The sequence below is a fragment of the Phyllobates terribilis genome, unplaced genomic scaffold, assembly GCF_046119375.1.
Source record: "Phyllobates terribilis strain yellow unplaced genomic scaffold, ASM4611937v1 Scaffold_61__1_contigs__length_8056638, whole genome shotgun sequence".
NCBI lineage: Eukaryota > Metazoa > Chordata > Amphibia > Anura > Dendrobatidae > Phyllobates > Phyllobates terribilis.
The window spans coordinates 4,831,366-4,849,302 of NW_027362821.1; positions in this window are offsets into that span (position 1 = coordinate 4,831,366).

A 17,937-nucleotide genomic window follows, 5' to 3' on the forward strand; every position below is an offset into this window, starting at 1 on the left:
AAATACAGCACCCAACAAGGAAGAGACAGTGCACAGGTGTGAACGACGTCAAATGATGCCACAAATACAAGACACAAATGCGGAAGGATGATATAGAACAGGGATGGTGGAAAGCGCAAATGGTGTGACACATGGCCACTGCTCCTGTTAGCACCACTAAGGGTACACAGAGGCTCATTTCACCGCACTCCCCATGCAATAGCGTCCGGCCTATTTCTAGTATATATATAATGCAAAATCAGATAAGAGTCAACGAAAATGAATTCTTGCAGCCGACTATAGATTATATTCTAAGCATCCTGTTTCTCCAAAGAAATGATTAGTGTCTCTACACATCTCAGAGTCAGTTGTTTCTGACCGCAAAGAGAACATCTGTCTACTTTCCACTCATTCCAGGACCTTTCAGTAAAACTATATATACTGTATATATACTGTATATATATATATATAAACACACACATATATACACACATTATATAGTTATTACAAAAATGATTATAACATTCCCCCCTTTTGTAAATTTCAATATCACATCTCTGTACCCATCAGGGCTTTTGTTTTCTTATTACGGTTTTCACAGGACCCATCGGATTTCAGAGTCTGGTTTATTTTCGGGGAAGGTATAATGTTCAGAATCATTATCATCAGGCTCCATAGTCTCCATTCCTCGATACATAGTCTTTGTTATGGCAGAGTCAATAAGTCTTTGTGCGAGTCCTCTAATGCACAGTATAGCACAACAGCCACAAACAGGGAGTCCACTGGCCACAATGGCCAGAGATATCAGCGCGGAAGTGACCTGGCCAGACCATTTCCCAAACCATCCTTCAATCCAGGAAGAAAAATTGTCACCATATCCAGAGTTCTCAGCCAGTTTATTAGATAGGGCAGTCAGTCCATCAAGGGCATTGGTGATGCTACCATCAGGAGCTGTAGTATTATTAGGGATGAAATTGCAACAAAATCCTCCAACATACTACATACATCTTCTCTTTCTGCTAAGAGGATGCCTAATGCCATTCTGCTCTGCCAAGCCATGAGGGAAGTTGGTCCTAGCTGCTCAGCTATCCCTTTAGCTGCATCTCGACTGTAATTAACAAATCTCTGTTGGTTGTAGTATATGTAGTTTATCCAGTCTACATTTTTATTTATTGTCACCCACCATATGATGGACTCCCACCCAGCTGCTACCTGGTTCCTAGCCTTGTATTCGTTGGGCACTCCTCTGGGAACTCCAATGTCATCTATGTATACACTAAAATCTAAGGATTCTCGGGGGGGTGTCACGCTTCTGTCTACTCCCACCACATACCTTTGACCATGTTCCTGTTGACAATAGGTGGAAGGGCATGACTAGCTGGATAACCGCACAATCCCTTGTAGAACCATACGGCAATCTGGCTGGTATTCTTTTGTCACCACATGACCACCATATGTCTTCTCTCAGGGTGGTCCGTTTTGACCATATGACTGAGTAGTTGGTGTTGTGGGAAACATTGATTAGTTCTCTACAAAAGTCGTCCTGGAGTTCGTCATGTCCGTTCCCAGGAAGACTGAAACAAGTATAGTTACCAGGATAAGCAATCACCTGTTGTTGGATATCTGTTTTTTTTAAGTGGGGGAAATAAAAGTGATAATGTTTTGCATTTTCTTTCCTTATCTGAGGGGACAGGAAGTTTTCCATATAGTTTAATTATGTACTGTAACCCTTCTGGGTCCTCCTGATCATGTAGGGGAAAAGGGACAGTACCTAGCTGTGGTCTGGCTGTTGCTCAAGCGACACAGTTTAGTTTGTTAAGGCTTTTTGCAGTATATCTAAGCAATTCTAACCATTCATTTTTCTCCTCATAGATTGTCTCTAGAGCTAGTTTATCTTCATAGATTAAGTTAGTGAACCCAACTGTGGGATCCATGGACTCCATAATGGTTCTTTCTGACATACTTTCCTTGGGGCGTGTTTTGGTATTATTCTGAACTTCTATGTAGAAATGTCCTATTGGGTCTGTTCCTGATGCATCAGATCCAATACCATATAACCTTTGGTCTTTCATCTTAGGTTTTTTTTAAGATTAATACTAATTTTGCTACAATCATCCTTTTTTGTGCAACGGGAAGTTTATTTTTTCCTAATGAGGAACCTGGATTTCAAATCTGTGTGGCCATAAATTTTATACTCATAGTCTTGGTTGTCCATCCAACAAGGGACCAACTAGTAAACATTCGGACTCCCCTGTTATTTTGGTTTATAACACAAACATATTTTTCTGACCCAGTTAGTTTGGCAGCTTGTTCTCCATCTTCACGTCCTTTATATAACAGGCAGAAGACCATCAAAAAGGTGACCGTCTGACCTACTTCAAAAGTGAGTTTTAAATTATTAAATCCAAAACCTCTCCAACCCTCTGGACTTTCCCAACCTGCTGGATCTATTACCTTCCAATTTCCCATAACCATGTGTAGGATTCCCAAAATAACTGTCCCTAGTACATCTTTTTTTTCTTCTACTGCCTACCCTGTCTCCGTCCACCGGGAAAAGGGAAGTGGGTGTCTTCACCGGTTTGAGATGAATTCTCCCTTTTGGAGAACCCCCCTTTGTAGCCGGGTTTATGCTTCAGGAGACTTGGTTTGTTCCCTGCCTAACTTTTCCTAGACTTCCGTCAACCCTTTTAATAGTGGGACAGATGTATCCGTGATGTACGTTCAGCAATTTTGACAGCATGGGAGAGGTCAATAGGACTTGGTAAGGACCTTCCCACTTAGGCTGGTGCCAGTGTTTCTTCTTTATCACCTTCACAAGGACCCAGTCAGCACGTTTCGCAACCTCAGGTTTCGGTAGCAGTTCTCCTGAGAAAAAATTAGGGGTAGAGACTTATTTGAGTGTTGTTATCTTAGCCAATTATTCTGCTAATGTACAGTCTGATTCCACATCTATTCTCTTGAAGGGTTTTCGCTGAGGTAACAGAAAGTAAGGTAACCAAATGTGTTGGAATAGGTGTAGGATCGGAGCAAAACCTTCAGTACAGTCAACATTGTCCCACCTGAGTGTATCATGACATGGGGTCTATTTATCCGGAAACAGAGAGACAACTTAACCCAGAGTTAGGTGATTTGGGTTCCAGTATCATCTCTATGCTGACGACACCCAATTATACACTTCTTCCCCTGACATCACCCCTACCCTAATACAAAATACCAAGGATTGTTTGTCTGCTGTGTCTAACATAATGTCCTCCCTCTATCTTAAACTGAATCTCTCCAAAACTGAACTTCTGGTGTTTTCCCCCTCTACTAACCTAACTCTACCTAACATCAAAATTACCTTGGAGGGTTCAACCATAACTCTCAAGCAGCACGCCCGCTGCCTTGGGGTCATATTCGACACTAACCTTTCCTTTACTCCCTATATCCGATCACTCACTCGCTCTTGTCAACTGCATCTTAAAAGCATCTCCAGAATCCGATCTTTTCTCACTTTTGCAACTGTTAAAACTCTTACTGTCGCTCTTATTCACTCTCGTCTGGACTACTGCAACTCTCTTCTGATCAGTCTCCCTCTTACCAAATTTCCCCTCTCCAATCTGTCCTGAATGTGGCAGCCAGGGTCGTATTTCTGTCCAGCCGCTTCACTGATGCCTCCACCTTGTGCCAGTCATTACACTGGTTACCCATTCGCTACAGGGTCCACTATAAACTCATTGCTCTCACCCACAAAGCTCTCCACAGTTCTGCACCACCTTATATCAACTCTCTCATCTCAGTCTATCGTCCTACACGTGCTCTCCGTTCCACAAATGACCTAAGACTAACATCCCCCATAATCCGAACCTCGCACCTCCGTCTCCAAGACTTCTCTCGTGCTGCGCCAGTTCTCTGGAATGCTCTACCCCAGACGATCCGATTGATGCCTAGCCCTGATGTCTTCATGCGCGCCTTAAAATGTGATTCCGCAGCTCCAGGCGTTGGGCACAGCCACCACCGTTCTTGCGACCAGGGGACCGCAGAGAGTATCGACCCATGCCCGGCATACTGGAGGGTCTAGGCCCTGCGCTCCGGTGCCTATCACACATATAGCCAACAGCTATAAAAATCAATACCTATCATGAACACTGACATACAGACACTTAGCCAATATTATATAATAACTTGTGAAATGAGTCAATCAGGCATCTTAAGAGATTTGGTATAAGATATAACATGCCAGGTGACAATAACACTCAGGTGTATTCTACTTCAACACTTACGACAGACAATGTTTCCAATAATGGACAAGAAAGCAGGTGAGACAAAACTTTGAGTAGTTAGTAAAGTCGCATGCTGTAAATACTTTATGATCTTTACCATCTCTCCTGTGCTATGGCTCAATACTGCAGCATATCTAAAGAGGTTACTGGGCAATATATATTTGTTTTCTGCAGATACATATATGCCATCTTTGAAGATAGCACCTTTTATTACCCATGTAGTTTGTTCAGATTTTGGGGATGCTTGTTGCGTCTCTTTGAGGATTTGTAGGTCAATAAGACTAGTCTCATGTAATGTCAGTATGTTGCGGTGGCTGCTTGTGCTGATAGGTGTTTCGGAGTGCTTTGGCCATCAGGACTTTATCCTGAGTTACTACTGCATATTCTGTGGCATTTGTGCCATCTGGGTTATTTTTTGTCTGTCAGGGCATTCTCGAAGAAAATGCCCAATCTTCCTGCAATGCCAACAAGATGTTTTGTCGCCCACTCCCCTACCTCTTCCTCTACCTCTCCCCTACCTCTGTAACCCTGTTCTTCATTCAAGTCTTTCTGTGTGAGGACAATATCACACCCATCCTGTATTACTAACACCAGTCCCTTTTTATCCTTCTTTTTGTCTTTATAATATTTTTCTGCATGTCGGCCATTTTCTCTCTTTCAGGCTTCACACAACCATATATTTGCACTTGTAAGTCCATACTTTTTGAATTTCTCACTGCACTTTCCTATTTCTTCCACCAAATTTTCACATTTCATCAAACTAAGTTTATCATCAAATCCAAACCTTTTCTCCCATCTGTCCCCATACTTTGCACATTCTGGGGGTATTTTATGGATATACTTCACATCGCCTTCCAGTGGTCCATTCTTTTGATAACACCATAAACATTCACATTCATGACCCTTACCTGAGACATCTCCCATGTTTAGAGTAAAACCCTTTGTAAGGACGTCTAATTTGACTATGGCCGTACATTGTTCAGGCTGATCTATATTAAGAGGACTATTATCTTTTGGATAATATAATTTTCCTTCTTCGATTTCACATATTTTCAGTTGTTTCACACTTTTTTGTTAAGTATATAATTCCACATGTGTTAATTCATAGTTTTGATGCCTTCAGTGTGAATGTACAATTTTCATAGTCATGAAAATACAGAAAAATCTTTAAATGAGAAGGTGTGTCCAAACTTTTGGTCTGTACTGTATGTGCACACGTTAAGTACTTTCTGCAGACATTTCTGCACCAAAAACGTCTTGTGGCAGGAAAAACACAACATAACATAAATACGCACACTTTTACCGTATTTTTTACTTGCATTTTCCCCCCCATGCATCTGATGAAAATCGCTGAATGGATTGACAGGCTGCAAATATAAAACTGCTTCTAATCTGCAAGGAAAAAAGAAGCAGCGTGTGCACGAGGCCTCAGGAATCTCATTCACTTTGTTGATACGAGGAAATGCTGCAACAAATACTTAAATATGCCCAAACCCAAAGCTCTAATCTCTCGGGCTCCAGAGTGCAGAAGCAGTTAACCCCTTCCTGACAGGGCCAATTTCTGTTTTTGAACTTTAGTTTTTTCCTCCCCTTCTTCCCACAGCCATAACTTTTTTACTTTTCTGTCCACATAGACATATGAGGGCTTGTTTTTTGGGGGACGAATTGTAATTTTGATTGACACCATTGATTTTACCACTTTGTACTGGAAAACAGGAAACAAAAATTCCAAGTTCGGTGAAATTGAGAAATACACGCAATCTGACATAGTTTCTTGGAAATTATTTTTACAGTGTACATTTTGTGGTAAAAATGACCTTGCAGTGTGATTCTGCTCATCGGTACGATTACAGCGACACCAAACAAGTCCAGTTCTTTCATTATTTTACCGGTGAAAATAAATCAGAAGTTTGAAATAAAACCATTTTTGGGTTGTCGCCATTTTCCGAGACCCGTAACGTTTCTATATTTTTATTGATACCATTTTGGAATGGATATGACATTTTGATCACTTGTTACAGCATTTTTAGGGGTGTTGCAGAAAATAATGTCATTTTGGCGTTTTTGAATATTTTTCTGTTTTATGGTGTTTACGAATCGTGTTGCTTGTGGTTTTATTTTGATAGATCAGACTTTTCTGAATGCAGCGATATCGCATATGTGTATTTTTTACATTTTTTAATATCTTTATTTTTAATGCAGGAAAATGGGGGCGATTGGAACTTTTATGTTTTTTTTTAAATATCTTTTAAAACTTTTTAAAATAGCTTTTAACTTATAGCTTGTGCTATATACAGCGATGCCACAGTATTGCTGCAGTTAGTGAAAATCACGGTCTCCTTTGAAGCACGGCTTTAGTCAGGATTTCAAGGGAGGTCCGTAATGGAGCACTGTGTTGTGCCATTATACAGTATGGAGCGCTATGTGAGGCCCATTATACAGTATGGAGCACTATGCAAGACCATTATTCTGTATGGAGCACTATGCGAGACCATTATTCTGTATGGAGCACTATGTGTGGTCCATTATACAGTATGGAGCACTATGCGAGGCCATTATACTGTATGGAGGACTATGCGGGGCCCATTATACTGTATGGATGACTATGTGGGGCCATTATACTGTATGGAGGACTATGTGGGGCCATTATACTGTATGGAGGACTATGCAAGGCCATTATACTGTATGGAGCACTATGTGTGGTCCATTATACAGTATGGAGCACTATGCGAGGCCATTATACTGTATGGAGGACTATGCGGGGCCCATTATACTGTATGGATGACTATGTGGGGCCATTATACTGTATGGAGGACTATGTGGGGCCATTATACTGTATGGAGGACTATGTGGGGCCATTATACTGTATGGAGGACTATGTGGGGCCATTATACTGTATGGAGGACTATGTGGGGCCCATTATACTGTATGGAGGACTATGTGAGACCATTATTCTGTATGGAGCACTATGTGTGGTCCATTATACAGTATGGAGCACTATGCGAGGCCATTATACTGTATGGAAGACTATGCGAGGCCATTATACTGTATGGAGGACTATGCGGGGCCCATTATACTGTATGGAGGACTATGCGGGGCCCATTATACTGTATGGAGGACTATGTGGGGCCATTATACTGTAGGAGGACTGTGTGGGGCCATTATACTGTATGGAGGATTATGTGGGGCCATTATACTGTATGGAGGACTATGAGGGGCCCATTATACTCTATGGAGGACTATGTGAGGCCCATTATACAGTATGGAGCACTATGTGAGACCATTATACTGTATGGAGCACTATATGGGGCCATTATACTGTATGGAGGACTACGTGGGGCCATTATACTGTATGGAGGACTATGCGGAGCCCATTATACTGTATGAGGACTATGTGAGGCCCATTATACAGTATGGAGCACTATGTGAGACCATTATACTGTATGGAGGACTATGTGTGGTCCATTATACTGTATGGAGGACTATGCGAGGCCATTATACTGTATGGAGGACTATGCGAGGCCATTATACTGTACGGAGGACTATGCGGGGCCCATTAAACTGTATGGAGGACTATGTGGGGCCATTATACTGTATGTAGGACTATGTGGGGCCATTATACTGTATGGGAGATGACACACCCAGGGGATTGGGGGAGGGACGACTCGGCGCCCGGGCCTTAGTTGTTGTTTGCCTGACCTTGGGGTGGGGGGGGGTGTCGCGGTGGTCGGCTCCCGGGCCCATACCCTGGGGTCACTCTTTAAAAAGGGAAAAAGAAGGGGGGGGGGTTTGTGTGGGAAAAAGGGGAATATTCGTGATGCCACCTGTAGTTTCTGGTGAGGATCACCAGCGCTCCGGCAGTCCTCTGAGACCGGTGTTCAGGCAGCTTAGCTGCTGCAGCTCCCCACAGGTGGAGCAGGGCCTCAGGGCAGCGTAGAGAAGAGAGAGTGAGGTAAAGCGTTGGCGGGTGCAGGGCCGTGGAGGAAAGAGCAGACAGAGACAGTAGTTGCAGTCATCCAAGTCTTTACTCACAGATTTGATCGTTCAGCTCAGAGCTTCTCTCTGCTGTCACACGGCGAGCTGAGGCCGCCAGGGTGGGGCTCAGCACACTCCAGGTAGTTCTGGAGCACTTGACAGGACCCCCGCTCTAGTGTGTCCCTCTCTTCTCCTACTTCTCCTTCTCTCTCCTTCTCCCCACTGAGTCCCGTACGGGTACTGCAATGTCCTTTTTGGGTAACTTGAAGCTCCCGGACCGACTGGGTGCCCTTTTTGGTGACTTGTGGTGAGAACGTGGTGTAAGGCCGGGTCCCTCTGGATAAACTCAGATTAGGCAATACAGGTAGCGACTCCGTCCGTATCCCCCTGGGATCCACATAAGCCTCCAGACTTTTCCGACAGAGACGTGAAGTGCAAAGTCAGATAATCGGGGACCGGTACCCCCTCTTGCGGCAGGGTCTCTCTGGCTGGGCCAGAATGAGGTATGCAGGTGGCGACTCCGCTCCGTCCGCACCCCCTGAGATCCTTTCGCCTGTGGAGTTTGTCTCCTCTGCTCCCCTCCTAGGCCTTCTTAGTTGGACCCTGACCGGGGACAGAGCCAGGTATAACTCTGCCCCGACCTCCCGTCTCGAGGCCTGAGACTGGGAACCGTGGACCCTCAGCCAGCCGCAGCCTTGTGCTGACTTGCTGACCGAAAGACCCACGACCAAAGACCTTGTTGCTAAAATGGCCTCTGATTATATATCATTCTAGTTAAGTGCTGTAGATTAATGTTTCCTCCACACTCACTCACTACTTGGTTCCCCCTAATCTTTGGTTCCCCCCAACTCCTCCATTCAGGCCCGGGGCAGCACTATGGTGCATTAGGCCCCCTTCAGAACTGGAGTGGTGTAGTGTTGAGTGTGTGGTTGGGGTCCTGTGCAGTACTCCATCCTTACCTAAGAGAGGAGATACCACACCTCATTCTGATGTGCAGTACCCCTGTGGCGACTGAACCCTCAGGGGCGCCACAAAAGCAATGTAGGGCCCCGTTATACTGTATGGAGGATTATGTGGGGCCCATTATACTATATGGAGAACTATGTGGGGCTCATTATTCTGTATGGAGCACTGTGTGGCCATTATACTGTATGGAAAGCAATGTAGGGCCCTGTTATACTGTATGGAGCAGTATGTGGGGCCAGTATACTGTATGGAGAACTATGTGGGGCCCATTATACTGTATGGAGCACTATGTGGGGCCCATTATACTGTATGGAGCACTATGTGGGGCCCAATATACTGTAGAGAGCACTATGTGGGGCCCATTATACTGTATGGAGCACTATGTGGGGCCCATTATACTGTATGGAGCACTATGTGGGGCTCATTATACTGTATGGAGGTCTATGTGGGGCCCATTATACTGTATGGAACACTGTGTGGGGCCCATTATACTGTATGGAGCACTGTGTGGGGCCATTATACTGTATGGAGCACTATGTGGGGCCATTATACTGTATGGAAAGCAATGTAGGGCACTGTTATACTCTATGGAGCACTGTGTGGGGCCATTATACTGTAAGGAGGATGTGGGACCATTATACTGTATGGAGGACTATGCCAGGCCATTATCCTGTATGGAGTACTATGTGGGGCCCATTATTCTGTATGGAGGGCTATGTGAGACCATTACACTTTATGGAGGATTATATGGGGCCATTATACTGTATGTAGGACTATGTGGGGTCATTATACGGTATGGAGGACTATGTGGGGCCATTATACTGTATGGAGGACTATGTGGGGCCATTATACTGTATGGAGGACTATGCGGGGCCATTATATTGTATGGAGGACTATGTGGGGCCATTATTCTGCATGGAGGACTATGTGGGGCCATTATACTGTATGGAGGATTATGTGGGACCCATTATACTGTATGGAGGATTATGTGGGGCCATTATACTGTATGGAGGATTATGTGGGGCCCATTTTACTGTATGGAGCACTATGTGGGGCTCATTATTCTGTATGGAGCACTGTGTGGCCATTATACTGTATATAATAAGCAATGTAGGGCCCTGTTATTGTGACGCTCTAGCCCTCCCTGGGAAGGTGAACTCGGACGGCGGGCCTGTAGTTGTGGGGGATGTCATCGTGGCCTTGGCCCGGTCCGTGCCCAGGGCTGTCACATAAAAAATTATGGGCTTCTGGATGAGTGGTTGTTTGACTACGCCGGCAGTCCTCTGAGGCCGGTGTTCAGACAGCTCAGATGGTACGGCTACCCACAGGTGGAGCAAGGCCTCAGGGCAGCATAGAGAGAGAGAGAGCGTGGAATAGAGCGTTGGGGGGTTCAGAGCTGTGGAGTAAGGAACAGACAGAGAAAAGGGTTGAAGTCATCCAAGTCTTTACTCACAGGTGAAGTGGTTCAGCTCAGAGCTTCTCTCTGCTGTCACACGGCGTGTTGCGGCCACCAGGATGGGGTTTGTGGCGCCCTGCTGTGCATGGAGCCACAGATCCTGGAGGGGTGTATTAAAGGATTTCTCCACAAGATACCTACACACACCTCCACCCTACCTCAGTCCACCAGAGAGAGTCCGGATAGGGATATAAATACGGAGGGTGGAGCTAGGCAGAGGCGGTCTGTGAGTTTGTTCTCCTCAGGAAGTGAGTGGAGACAGAACAGTCTGGAGTCCACAGCCAGTTCCTGCAGAATGAGACACAAAAAAACAGGTCAGTCTGCAGTGGAGCTCAGTCAGACTCAAGCAGCTCGAGTAAAGTGAGCTAGGAGCGTTGCTGACGCTCAGAGAGCAGCAGAAGAGGCAGCAGCTAACTGCCAGTGTGTATAGCCTAGTGAGGGCCCGAGTAGGCCGAAGGCTAGAGGAGCGAGTAGCATTGGGGGCAGAGGGGCTTTACCAGCTCACCCCAGAAACCAGTTCGAGTCTGCAGGGATTCTTTACACGCAGCAGAGGACAACCAGAACCCCTGGCGAACTACATGTCCCAGGAATACCAAACGCGGACTGTTATACCAGGGTCAGGAGTTACCGAGGCCCCATATACCATGGGGTGTGTACTCCTACAGAAGACCCTACCGCAGGATCAGCCGGTGCAGGACAGAAACCAAGTTAGGCCTAGCTCCATGCAGGTCAGAAACTTACTACAGAGAGGCAAGAGACAGGAGGCCATACACCCGCTCACTGGGGAGAATCCGGACTTGCACCCCTCACCCTACAGCGCTCCGGGGTGTTCATGACTCTGACCTGGCTGGGTCCCCTCTGTCCTGCATCCCCAACTCCTACGCTGCCCTGAGTCCCCGCTCCGCCTGTGGGGAGCGATTCCATCTAAGCTGCCACAACACCGGCCTCAGTGGACGGCCGCAGCGCTGGTGATCCTCTCCAGACACCACAGGTGGCGTCACGAACTTTGACATTTCATTTTCCCCTTTTTAAGAGAGACCCCAGGGTACGGGCCCGGGAGCCAACCACCGCGACATCCCCCAAGAACAGGCATTAAGGCCCGGGCGCCGAGTAGTCCCCATCCCCTGGGCGACACATCTCTCTAACTGGCGTCACGAACAGGATTGCGTGCCCGTTGCCACAGTGGTGAATCTTTTCCCGCCATTTTCTGGAGTTTCCCGCCACTGTCAGCCATATTTCCGGTCGCCGCGCGGGAAGAAGAAGGGCGTAACCGCTGGAAGCGCGCGAAGTCGAGGACACTCCCCGCCCCTGACGTCAAATCAGGAAGCGTCAGGTCCTGGAAGGAGCCAGAGGACACCCTGACGTCGGACGCAAGCGACGCAAGGTCCTACCAGAAGACCTTCACCTGCGGAGCTGCGGCCTACAGAAGGAGGTAGGCCACGGTTCACTAGGGGGGTGCCAAGATGTTGCAGCAACAACCCGACGTCGCGGCCCAGGCTGACAGCCCCGATGATGCACCCGCGGCCGCCGCCGCGCAAGACGGGGCAGACGCTCCATCACCATGGCCTGTAGCCCCTATCGTACCATTGACTTTACCATACATGCCTGGAGCAAAGTGGCTCCCCCAGTACAGCGGCAAGCCAGACACTCTGTCTGGATTCAAGCGCAAAATATGCAGCATCCTGGACATGTATTCTATGACGGGCAAACAAAGAGCTGCAGTTGTTGTGGGACAATTGACTGGTGCTGCGGAGAGAGAAGTAGAGACTTGGTCGGCCGCAGACCAGGAGTCAGTGTCCGCAATTTTCAAAAAATTACAGACTGCCTTTGAGGACCGCACTGAACCAGACCTCCAGATGAGGTTCTACCAATGCTCTCAGAAACCGGAGGACAGCGTTCGAGACTATGCCTGCCGCTTACAAGGTGCCCTGCGAGCTCTAAAACAGGTTAGTCCAATTAGCATAACAAATGAGAGTAAAATGCTAAAAGAACAATTTGTCCGGGGGCTGAGGTCCCAAGCGGAGAGCAGGACTGTGCGTTGGTGGTCCTTGGATCATCCAGATGCTACCTTTGACACCCTTATGGATATGGCTATAAAGGGACTGCAACCCCTGGAGACGGCAGATACTGCAATCCAACGTTACCAGGGTGGGGCCACTCCAACGCCAGCAGCACCCATCTTTTCCCCGCTGGCCGCTGAAGCCAAAGTGCAGGCAGTGCCCCCTACTGAGCTGGACTGTCTGCGCTCAGAAGTGCGCCAGCTGACCAAAAACCTGTCCACTGTAATGAGTGCCCTGCAACTACGGACGGAGCCAGAGACGGAGGGAAATATCCTGCTAGCCGACTGCCCTGAGGATGTCCCTTGGATGAACCGGAGGAGAAGGAGAACGTCGCCACTCCGGAGGAGGACATCGCCAACCCAGAGGAGGACAACGCCGCCCCCAGGAAGGACCAACAACCAGCGCCATCCTTACCAAGAGTTCGTCTGCCACCGCTGCCAGAAGGCAGGTCACACAGTGCACCAGTGTCCTTTAAACAAGCAAACCCTGGGTCCGAGGGCCAACACCCAGGAATCGACTCAGCAGGCCCCTCACACTGGCACCACAGGTTCGAGGGAGGAAGACCTTTCCTATCCATCATACTGGACGGCATTGCGATACCTGCCCTGCTGGACACCGGATCCCAGGTAACAATCATACCTGATATCCTCTATAGCAAATACTGGTCCATGGACAGTCTCCAACTCCCAAACCCTGACTTTTCAGTATATGCCTCTAACGGCCTCCCTCTTGACCTACTTGGGGTTAAGAATGTAGCAGTAAAAGTGGGGAGAGTGGAGTTAAAGGACCAGGGGCTCATTGTAGTGAAGACTGTCAATGAGGAAAATGGACTGAATGTAGTACTAGGCACTAACATTGTGGGTAACTGTTTGGAGGAGGTTGTGTTTTTACTCCAACAGCTTGCTGACACCGCCAGACCGGGGCAGCGGAGAGCACTCCAGAGGGAGATTCGAGCCCTGATGTACCAGCAGCAAGTAAAGCTAACCGGTGGTGCGGGTAACAGACCCCATACCCATTGTGATTCCCCCAATGAGTGAAATGCTTATCTGGTGTAGAGCAGCAATAGGTCTTAAAGGACATAGCTACCAGGAGGTAGTAGAACCCCTTAGCTCAGAACACTGACCTACACTCTTAACTGCCAGGGGGGTAGTAGATGTACGCAATGGGAGGGTGCCCGTTCGTCTTCTCAACTATGGGGAAGACAAGGTCAGATTACCACGTTATGCCACTGTTGCCAAAGTTTACACTGTAAATAATAACTCTATTCACACGGCCGAGTCCTTAACCTCCCCAGACCAAGTGGAGGATAATGATCCTACAACACAGATTGAGGATTGGTGTCAACAGCTCCACGTTGGGACAGACACCACTCCTGCCCACCAGAAACAGGGAGTACACCGGGTGGTTCAGGAATACGCGCAGGTATTCAGCAAACACCCACTTGACTTTGGGAGGATTAAGGGGGTACAACATCACATCCCCACAGGCAACCATCCCCCCATCAAGGAACAGTACAGGCCTATACCTCTAGCACACTACCAGAAAGCCAAGGAGATGTTGCATGACATGAAGAAGGCAGGGGTAGTAAGGGATAGTTGTAGTCCCTGGGCAGCTCCCCTAGTTCTAGTCAGGAAGAAGGATGGAAGCATGAGAATGTGTGTAGATTACAGACAAGTAAATCGCATTACACATAAAGATGCATACCCTTTACCCCGTATTGAGGAATCCCTGGCTGCCTTAAAGTCTGCAAATTACTTTTCCACCCTTGACCTTACTAGTGGGTACTGGCAAGTAGCTGTGGCTGAGGAGGATCGGGAGAAGACGGCCTTCACCACCCCAATGGGACTCTGCGAGTTCAACAGTATGCCGTTTGGACTCTGCAATGCCCCTGGAACGTTCCAGAGATTGATGGAGAGCTGCCTGGGACACCGCAACTTCGAGACTGTGTTGCTATACCTGGATGACGTGATAGTGTACTCCAAGACGTATGAGGACCACTTGAAGCACCTGGCAGAGGTGTTTGAGTCACTGTCCCCGTATGGGATGAAGTTGAAACCCTCAAAGTGCCACCTGCTCAAGAGAAAGGTACAATAACTGGGGCACATTGTCAGCCCAGAAGGGGTAGCACCAGACCCGGAGAAGGTCACTGCCATACAGAAATGGCCGGAGCCGAAGAACCTCAAAGAGGTGCGTCAGTTCTTGGGACTGATAGGATACTACCGGAGGTTTGTACAAGACTACACTAAGAAAGCAGCGCCTCTGCAAGACCTCCTGGTAGGACAGTCCCCCAAGGGCAGAAATCCCCCATTCCACTGGAGTAAAGAACAGGCTGAATCATTTCAAGAAATGAAGGAGATCCTGACAGGTGATGAGATCCTAGCCTACCCTGACTACAGCCAACCGTTCCTGCTGTATATTGATGCCAGCAATGAAGGATTGGGAGCTGTCCTAAGTCAGAAGCAGAATGGCCAGGAGAAAGTCATCGCATATGCAAGCAGGAAGCACCGCTCGACTGAGAGGAACCCAGAGAACTATAGCAGCTTTAAGTTAGAGTTCCTGGCCTTGGTCTGGGCCTTCACAGAAAGGTTCAAGCACTACTTAGCCTCCAGCAAGTTCACTGCCTACACTGACAATAACCCCTTAACTCATCTTGAAACAGCCAAGCTGGGAGCCATGGAACAACGATGAATGGCTCGGCTGTCAAACTACCAATTCACAATAAAGTACTGGGCGGGCCACAAGAACGCCAACGCCGTTGCCTTGTCCAGGATGCCTCACCAGTCAGACACAGAAGAAGAAGTGGATGACCTGGAAGAGATTGAGCTACCTGCCTTTCATTGGAATGGGATGATCCACGAGCAACGAGCCTCCAGGAGGCAGCGTGGTAAGACGTTAAACCCTTTGCCTCACCACAGCTGGAAAGAGACCCAGGACAGTGACCCGGTTGTCAGCCGTATCAAAGAGCTGATAACCCAAGAAGGTTCCTCCCTGGAGAAGGATGCGTCTCTCTAAGCAAAACAGCTGTGGAATGAGAGAAGCCGGCTGTTTATCTACCGTGAGAAGCTGTGTCGGAGGTACGTCAATCCAAAAACCCATGAGATGGTATGGCAGATAGTGGTCCCCAAGACGGACATCCAGATGGTGTTGGAGGCCTACCACGATCAGGCGGGGCACTTTGGCTGGAAAAAGCTAGAGACCATGTTGAAGTGTCGATTCTACTGGGTGGGAATGCGCAGCTCCATTGAGAGGTGGTGCAGAGACTGTGGACCCTGTAGCATCAGAAGAAAAGACTACAGCAGCCAGAAGGCACCCCTGCAGCCCATCAAGACGACTCGACCCCTGGAGATCGTGGCCCTGGACCATGTCAAGTTGTCACCCAGCCAGTCAGGATATGCCTATGCCCTGACCATGGTGTATCACTACTCCAGGTTCCTGGTGGTCGCCCCTGTCAAAGACCTGACAGCAGAGACAGCAGCGAAGACGTTCCAAGCGTACTTCTGCAGACCCCATGGATACCTTGAGCAGGTACTGATTGACCAAGGCCCGGCCTTTGAGGCTGAATTGTTCAAAGAGTTCTGCCATCTGTACGGGTGTAAAAAGATCAGGACTACACCGTACCACCCCCAAACTAACGGTCTCTTTGAAAAGATGAATAACATCATCATCGATCTACTGAAGACTATACCACTAGAAGAGAGAAACCAGTGGCCAGACCTACTACCTGACCTAGTGGATCTGTATAATCACATACCAGTAAGTTCCACCAATTGCACTCCGGCATATCTCATGCGGGCAAGACCAGGAAAGCTACCCATGGACCTGGAGCTTGGTGTTGTAGAACAAGAAGCAGATGTGACCACTGAAGACTGGGACACGACCAGAAAGGAGCAGTACAGAAGAGTACAAGCATGTGTCGAAGACAGTCTCACTCGGGTGAGGGATAAACAAGAAGCACAATACAACAGAAGTGCACCAGCAGAACCATTCACACCAGGAGAAGTGGTATTGAAAAGGAAGCAGAGGAACCACAAGCTTGATGACCAGTGGGAGAGAGAACCCTACTCTGTGTTGAATTCAAGGTTTGACAACAGGAAGACACGTCTGATCAGCAAAGATGGAGGAAGAACAACTGCAACAGTATCTAGGGACCACCTGAAGTTGTGTCCAGATCTGCTAAAATCCCAAGAAGAAGTGCCTCTCATTTTCCCGGAGGAACCTGATGAAGCAGTAATACATACTGATTTAGGAGACTTCCCGGCAGATTGGCCTCAAATCGGAGGAGCAGTCATAATTCCAGTACTCCAATTCTTCCAACAGCCAGAAGACCCTCCACAGCAAGTTGAACCTGTAAGTGCTGCAGAAGAGCCTAGTGCCGCAGAAAAGCCTGCTCAGGAAGAATCCCCGGAAGAAGGATCCCCGGCAGAAGCAGAGCAAGAAGGCAAAGCCAATGGTGAACTTGCCAGCCCATTAGTGAGGTTAAGGCAGTTTTTCAATACCATCACTAGTAGAACAAACAGGGTAGCTGAGAGAAACACTGACACTACACAGACCACCGCACTACGCAGATCTACACGTAGCATGAAAGGTCAACTCCCTGTCAGGTACACTAAGTAAAATAGTTAAACCCCGACAGATGTAGATAGTTATCCCTGGGGTATGATATTGTATTGTATAATACTGTATATTATTGCATTATTCTGTGTATGTATTGCTATGTATTTATTGCCTTTTACAGGCCTTTAACTTATATTTTGCCCCTCTAATACACAATCCAAGTGAAACGGACACTTTACTTATTTGCTTCCCATTACCCGCTTGGGTATCTAAGAACTCTGTGGCTGAGGACTATGTGCAGCCCAAAGACTTTATTTGTACATATTTGCACTCCCTGAGTGCCCCTTTGCGCAACCTCTCCAGAAGTGACTTGGACTTTCTGGTTGCTCATTGCCTACTGTTTATTGAACTATATATGTATATTTATCCATGTTCTGGTTATGCAACGTTCAAGTGTCCTTACCTCCCATAAAGGGAAGCTTGTTATTGTTGTTGTTACAAAATGTGCTTCAGCCCGGGAGTGCTGAGTTCAACTAGGGGGGAATGTGACGCCCTGCTGTGCATGGAGCCACAGATCCTGGAGGGGTGTATTAAAGGATTTCTCCACAAGAGACCCTCGGAGCATACACACACCTCCACCCTACCTCAGTCCACCAGAGGGAGTCCAGATAGGGATATAAATACA